Genomic DNA, 7,820 nt, shown 5'->3' with positions numbered 1-7,820 from the left:
AAACTGAAACAAGATTCTAAAACATTTCATAAAATACGATTGCTAACTGTGGAACTAATGTCAAGTTCGTTTAAAATACACATGATTTTAATACTATGCATGCGAGGTGAAGATAACGAACAGTGATCAATCCCTTAACTCCTATAAGGAATGTAAATTAGATAGTTGTACAAACACGGATCCCTGGACACACCAGGGGTGGAATCAGGTGCCTAGGAGGAGTAAGCATCCCCTGTTGACCGGTCACACCCGCCGCGATACCTATATCCTGATCAGGTAAACGGAGTTATCCGCAGTCAAAATCAGTGTGCCAAGAACGGTTTAACAAGCGGTATGAAACACGTCAGACAGCATTTGACCTAATGATAGGTTGTATTGATGAAATATATTCTTATAACGACCATATAATTTGCGAAATGCTGACTTCAATCGAGACTGTTGAAACCCCTGTACCATCAACTTATTTGTCAGAAGCTTAAATGTATAACAATATATTCAGATAATTTAAGCCTTACAAACAAAGGCAGTGTTGTTACAAGCTTTGTTAACTGGAACCAAAACATGTTCCTCGCGTAAGTTACGAATGGTGACGATAACGAAATATGATCAATCTCATTTCACTCCAATAAGCAATGCAAAATAGAGACGGATTCCTGGATATACCAGAGGTGGGATCAGGTGCCTAGGAAGATTAAGCATCCCCTGTCGAACTCTTTGATCATTTCTGGTTTACTAAACACAGAATGATAGATGGTACTTACCTTTGTTTTGATGTGGCTAATATGTAATTTTAATATTTCTCTGAAAAGTTGAATCCATTCTAACAAGGTATTAATTTCTCCCTCAAATTAACCTATGGTCTGGCATAATATGAGACAGAATTCATAATAGAGATGAAGTTTCATCGCCAATTCAAAGATTGGGTTCCTCTAAATTAAATATGCAATTCCAGGTCCTAACTTGCAACTATATCAAGATCACCAGTAATGTCATTTCTTTTAAACTTACTTTCAAAAATGTTTGTATAAAGACATAAGGTCCAACTGGTTTTACCATACGCTTTGATAACTTAATTTTATCACAGAACATCTTTAGAGAAATTGAGATGAGACGCACAACACCTTCTTTAAATACCTTACATTGAATTCTGTACTTGAATGACGTAAAATAAGAATCTTACATTTCCATATCTATTCCCGTAATTGTTTATGTAGGAAGCGTATTTCACATCATTGGTGGGATGAACGGCTTTTGGTTCAACATCAACATTATCCCCATCGTGGTAGAGCGTTATTCTCAGGTTTTCAATAAATTCCACAGGAAGACTAACATCTACCCTGACTGTGGACGTGGAACCGATGTAAAGATACGAATCGTCAAGTGGGGACACGTGTTGAACTTTGACCTCAAAACTGGAGCAAATAACTGAAAACAAATGTAATGTCTGCAAATTAGCATCAGTCAACCATTGGAGTCATATTGGTTTGTGTCAATATTTACTTGTATTGCCTGCCATTTGACAGGTTGCCTGGGAGGAGTCACGAATGAAGAAAAAGTGTCATTTGAAAAGTCATAGATTTACGTAATGCAAGCAAAGGCAGTCAAAGTTCTCTTCATATAAGCAATGCGTTCTTTTCCTCACATACCAACGGATTCTTTTAAAATGCAGAAGATATTGATCTTTATCTGATGTCATATGTTTTTCTTTATATAAATATATAAGTGTAAATGAAGGCAAATAGGCTGATAATCTACCACTCAGTATCAGGTCTATAAATTATAAGAATTATATCAAATTTATAAATGATTGAACATACTACCTAGAAATAAGTATCCGGTTAATACATCATGATAACAATTTGAAACTTATATACTCCCTCCATTTCTTTCTCTAGTCAATAGATTATAATAATTACTTTGAGGAGTAGATAACACTCCAAAGATTATATATGTGAGTCACGTCATTTGTTCTTCAACAGCTGCCACAAAAATGGTGGCTGGTTTGTGCCATTTCACAATTTGTCGTGTAAATGTTATTTCGAGGCGAAAAGGTGACAGATCGATAATTAGTTCACCGAGAAATAGCGCAAAGATGGCAAAACGAGACGACGCAAAATATAAATAAAAAGCTAACAATTATTTTATTGGCTTAACTTTTGGCGATTAGGTGACTAGGAGGAAAAGGCATCCCCTGTGGACCGGTCACATCCGACATCAGCAATATATGTTGATGAAATAAATGGGGTAATCCGTTGTCAAAATCAGTGTGCTAAAAATGACCAAACAATCGGTATGAAACAAGTCAGACATAATTTGGCCCAGTGGTAAGATGTGTTGGCAAACTATATCATCATAACGACCATAGAATTTGCGAAATGCTTATTTTATACGAGATAGTAGAAATCCTTGTAAAATCAACTTGTTTTCCAGTAGCCTACTTCGATTTAAGAACTGATCATGCACATAAGAAGTTCTTGCATATCGAATCAGTTGAGAGAGATATACACCATATGAAAGTGATAATGGAATATTGATACATAAATATGGGAAATTAACGATGGAGAAGCTGCGATCATCCCATTTATCATAAGGTTGAGTTGTTGGTTTGCCAATAATACCTCATTTCAATAAAATATCTAAGTATGAAGCAGAAATGGACGACTCTGTGGTGTTTTTTATTTAGAATTGAAAGGGATATATCGAATCGACATATGAATGAAAATTATTATTATCAATAGATGATACGTCGTCGATATCTAAAAAAAATGTCGAATTGAAGGCCACATGAAACTATATGTTTTCTCCCACGTAGAAGTTTTTGAATAAATTCTGCTTCTTAAGAATATAAAAACAGGTCAGCTAGTGAAAAAGCACAATTCATGCTCATGGGAATTCCAACAGACTGTTGGAAGACCGATCACCTAGTCCTACGAAGATATTGTCAATGAGGAAATCCAGCATGTTTTTTAACTTCAGAGTACTTGTGCGTAAAATCAGAATGATATTTAACAAGGTAATGTTTTGGATGACTGATCACTGGATATCAATATTTCCGTTTTCCATATGTAGTTGAAAAAGAATATTGTGAATCCATTGACGCCTCGTTATATATTTAATACAGGGTATGTCTTTTTAGATATAAAATTGCTCCTTACTTTTTAAATGGGTTATAAACAGAAGCCTTTAAAAGATATGTTAGTCACATAACCATTGTACATGCGATACATTACAGTGAGACTTCTGAGCTATCATATGCCATCTCTCTCTCTCTCTCTCTCTCTCTCTCTCTCTCTCTCTCTCTCTCTCTCTCTCTCTCTATATATATATATATATATATAAGCATTATAATTTTCTTTTATGAAAGTGAGCGATGCAAAAGCATGGGAGAACATTATTCAAGGCATGGAATGTATGCCCTTTCTTGGCGAATACTTTCACAATACTGTAATACTTAACAAATGCAATTACCCAACCATATTTGGACCCCCCCCCCCCCCCCCACTAAAGTATTCTTTACCAACATAGCCAGTTCTAAACTTTAAAAGTAATATGCAGACGACGCATCTAGTAATCAGACCATATGTGTAATACTAATATTTATACGACACGTGTTTTAAGCAGATGGTAGACGTTAAAAGCAGGCGACATGCGTATTAAGTAGACGACATATGGATTCCTTGGATAACTAGTCTTTTTTATGGAATCAAAAACGTTACAGTGAATATTGAACGGAATTCCCGTCTGTAAGAGAATATATATGATATTGGGCATTAGGGAAAATTACAACTTGTATAAGATAGAAACAGTTATCAGCTAAATATTTCAGAGCCTTTAAAACATTTTTGTTGCGCAATCCTTTGTCTTTTTAAGCTTTTATATAGAAGAAAGTCCACTTGTAGTGAAAAGTTACCTGTAGGTGTCCAATAAGTTGGCAATTGTTGTCCATTATTTTTAAGAATGGACAGATACAGAATGTACTGTCTGCTCTTAAAAAAAAATGGACAGTAGGTGTCAGCTTATTGGACAGTGCCAGATAACCCCAATAACTGATAAACATCTACAGGTAGGCTAAAAATAAGAGAAAGACAATGATTTGTCAAAGAGATACAAATTGAATTGTAAATTCCCTACAAGTAAGAATCAACACAGATATCGGAAAAATCACTGAAACATTTACAAACGATATTTCCCTATAGTAGAATTTTCTGCTTCAACTTGTAAGATTAACATTTGTTTAATTCCATTGGCCATTACTATATTGCATCAAAACTTAAATTTGAAAGACATATTTCCAAACTATATTTGAATTTCGCTGGATTCAGAGGCGCATTCCGAAACTTCCTCACAACGTTTTCTTTTATGTTTTCTTTATTAGCATATCATCGATCAGTTCTTTCTCTCACAGTATGGACCGTTTTTGGCTTATATTCTTTACATAAACAAAACATAAAACATTGATGATATTGTTTATAATTACCTATGATCGGCTCAGTTGTCCTCACAGTGGTATAGTCAATGGTAGGAGAGAGATATTCACTAGAATTCGTCAGATCTGCTATAAAATAGTTTATAACAGACAATATATATACACGTAGGGGGATCCTTAGGAACCGACGATCCCTTGTTTTTTCTGACTAATTTCCTGTACAAAATATATTGATCTTAAATTCTTTCACCAGATCATTAAATATAGTAATTTGATGCTTCGTTGTATATTGTTTAATTTCCCACTCGAGAATTTTTTAAACTCATATGGAGACGTCACCATTGCCGGTGAAGGGCTACAAAGTTTAGGCCTATGCTCAGTGCTTACGGCCTTTGAACAGACAGGAATCTTTATCGCACCATACCACCTATGGGGCATCGGGTATTTTCGGTCTCATCCGAAGGACCGCCCTAATTAATCGCCTCCTACGACAAGCAAGGGACAAAAAGATATAATTACTAGTAAAACTTCAAGAGTTTATAAACAATTTACAAAACATTGATGATACAGTATGTAAAACTTATACGGTACCAATTTTGATGCACCAGATGCGCATTTCGACAAATAATGTCTCTTCAGTGATGCTCAACCGAAATGTTTGAAATCCGAAATAACTATGAAGTTTTAGATCTAAATATAGCCAAAAACAGCGTGCCAAACAAGTGGAGCCAAATTATATATATAATTACATTTAATTACGTATATAATTACAATTACCTTTGACCGGTTCAGTTGTCCTCACTGTGGTATAGTCAGTGGTAGGTGGGACATCTTCACTAAAATTCGCCAGAGCAGCTAAAAAATAATTCACAACTGACGAGGTCTACACCGCTAGTTGTATTCGGCGCATCCGTGCGTTTGCGCATCACAATTTTTCTGAAGAAAATTTATCGCGCAATTTTAATCGTATGCTTCAGGCCCGATATATCCCCAGAAGTCGCATGAAGTGAGGTCACCATGGGGGTAGTTTAATATATACACAGGCACTTGGGGCACATACCATGCAAAACCCCCTAACATTTTTTTTATCTGGGATCTACACATCTTTTTACTTAATGATTGTAAATATATACGTTAAAGATCATCTTAAAATATCATAAATCACGTTTGAGAAATATCGCCAATAATAACGAGATTTTTACTAATACGTAACAGAGATTTCGATAATCTTTAATGTATATTTACAAAACGTAAGTATAAAAAGCAAATAAATGTGTTCCAGATCAGAAAGGAAACAAGAGGCCCACAGGCCTTATCGGTTACCTGAGTACTAGGCCTAGTGAAAAGTATCACCACTCCCACAGGCCTTATTATTCACCTGAGTACTAGGCCTAGTGAAAAGTATCACTACTCTCACAGGCCTTATCGGTCACCTGAGTACTAGGCCTAGTGAAAGGTACCACTACTCCCACAGGCCTTATCGGTCACCCGAGTACTAGGCCTAGTGAAAGGTATCACTACTCTCACAGGCCTTATCGGTCACCGGAGTACTAGGCCTAGTGATAAGTATCACCACTCCCACAGGCCTTGTCGGTCACCTGAGTACTAGGACTAGTGAAAATTAGCACTACCATCACAGGCCTTATCGGTTACCTGAGTACTAGGCCTAGTGAAAGGCATCACTACTCTCACAGGCCTTATCGGTCACCGGAGTACTAGGCCTAGTGAAAACTATCACCACTCCCACAGGCCTTATCGATCACCTGGTTACTAGGCCTAGTGAAAAGTATCACTACTCCCAAGGGCTAAGAAATCTAAAAAAACATCCCTGTTCTGAATATCTAAGCTAAATTATAATGTTCAGCAACAGTTTAAAACAAGATGTGTTCTTAAAACTTCAATGCCCCCAAGATAATGAAAGGCTTTACATAATATAATATGTGTATTAAAATTAAAAGATATGACTAATCTGGACCCATCCTAAAGTCAAAACCCCGGGTTGTGAAATTCACCATTTTGTGTATATCCTTTTCTGCTATTCCTAGGAATACATTTAGATTTTATACAGTATCAATAAACTTCCTTCAAATCATTATTACAAGTTTGACATCACCCTAAAACCAAACCCTTACCCCTAGGATCATGCAATTTACAATGTTGGTAAGGGACTACCTAATCCTTCCTAAATAAACATTCAGTTTCAAGTTAGTATTAATGACACTAAAGAACATGTTATCTATTTAAGTGTTTCACATATAAACACTATATACTAAGTTTGGCCCGACCTTGGGGTCCAAACCCCTACCCCGGGGATCATGAAAACAAGTTTGGTAGAGGCCTTCCTCCCCCTCATCACTATGGATTTAGTTTTTCTTAAACGTGTTTGGTTCTAGAAAAGAAGATTTTTTGAAAATTGGTCAATTGTGGACAGTCCTAGGGCCCCAGGGTGCAGGGGTCCTGAAATTTACGATTTACGTCCCCCTTTTCCCAAAGATGCTTCATACCAAATTTAAAAAGAATTGGAAAGGTAGTTTTCAAGAAGTTAAAAAAACATTATTCTTCACACATGTAATAACTGATCATTTTGGCCCCACCCTGATACCAAAACCCCTACCAATGGGATAATGAAATTTACAATTTGGCAAGGGACTACCTGTTCTTTCTAAATATCCATTCAGTTTCAATTTAGTATCAATAGCACAAAAAAGATGTCATTTAAGTACTTTACACATAAACATGGTATATTTAGTTAGGGCCCGCCCTGGGGTCAAAACTCCTACCCCGGAGATCATGAAATTTACAATTTTGGTAGAAGCTTCCTTCCTCATCATTACAGTAGCCGAAACGTTATTCTTGACATTCCTATCGTGTGTGTATCCTATCGTATTGTGCGTGTATCCTATCGTATCGTGCGTGTATCCTATCCTATTGTGTATCAGGTTTTCCGTTTTCTATTGGGTTTTTGCGTTTATCAGGTCTATCTTGTATCGTATTTTGCGTGTATCAGGTTTTCCGTTTATCGTGAAAATCGTTTATCGTGTAGCTTCGGAAACTATCAGGATCGTATATTAAATCTAATGAAAAAGTAAGATACTTTCCGAAAGCTTTATTCGTTTTGTTAAAGAAGCAATTTTTAGGAATCGAGGAAATACAGTATATTTGAAAGAGAACATATAATTGTCGATTTTAAGGCAGAAAAAGAGCTATATGTCTGTCCAGAGAGGGTGAAAATTTATCACAATTTCATTCTAAGTAGTCTGGAAAGTAGGCAGTGGTTTGCCGAGCAAACCGAGGACAGTAAAACTGAAAACTCCTTCATCTGGAGTTCATAAACATTTCCTTGTTTAGAAAGAATTATTTGTAATTAACACTAACTGAAAGGAAAAATCAGTAA

This window comes from Ostrea edulis, chromosome 7 (assembly GCF_947568905.1).
Source record: "Ostrea edulis chromosome 7, xbOstEdul1.1, whole genome shotgun sequence".
Lineage (NCBI taxonomy): Eukaryota > Metazoa > Mollusca > Bivalvia > Ostreida > Ostreidae > Ostrea > Ostrea edulis.
Note: the sequence above shows the minus strand (reverse complement) of the source record.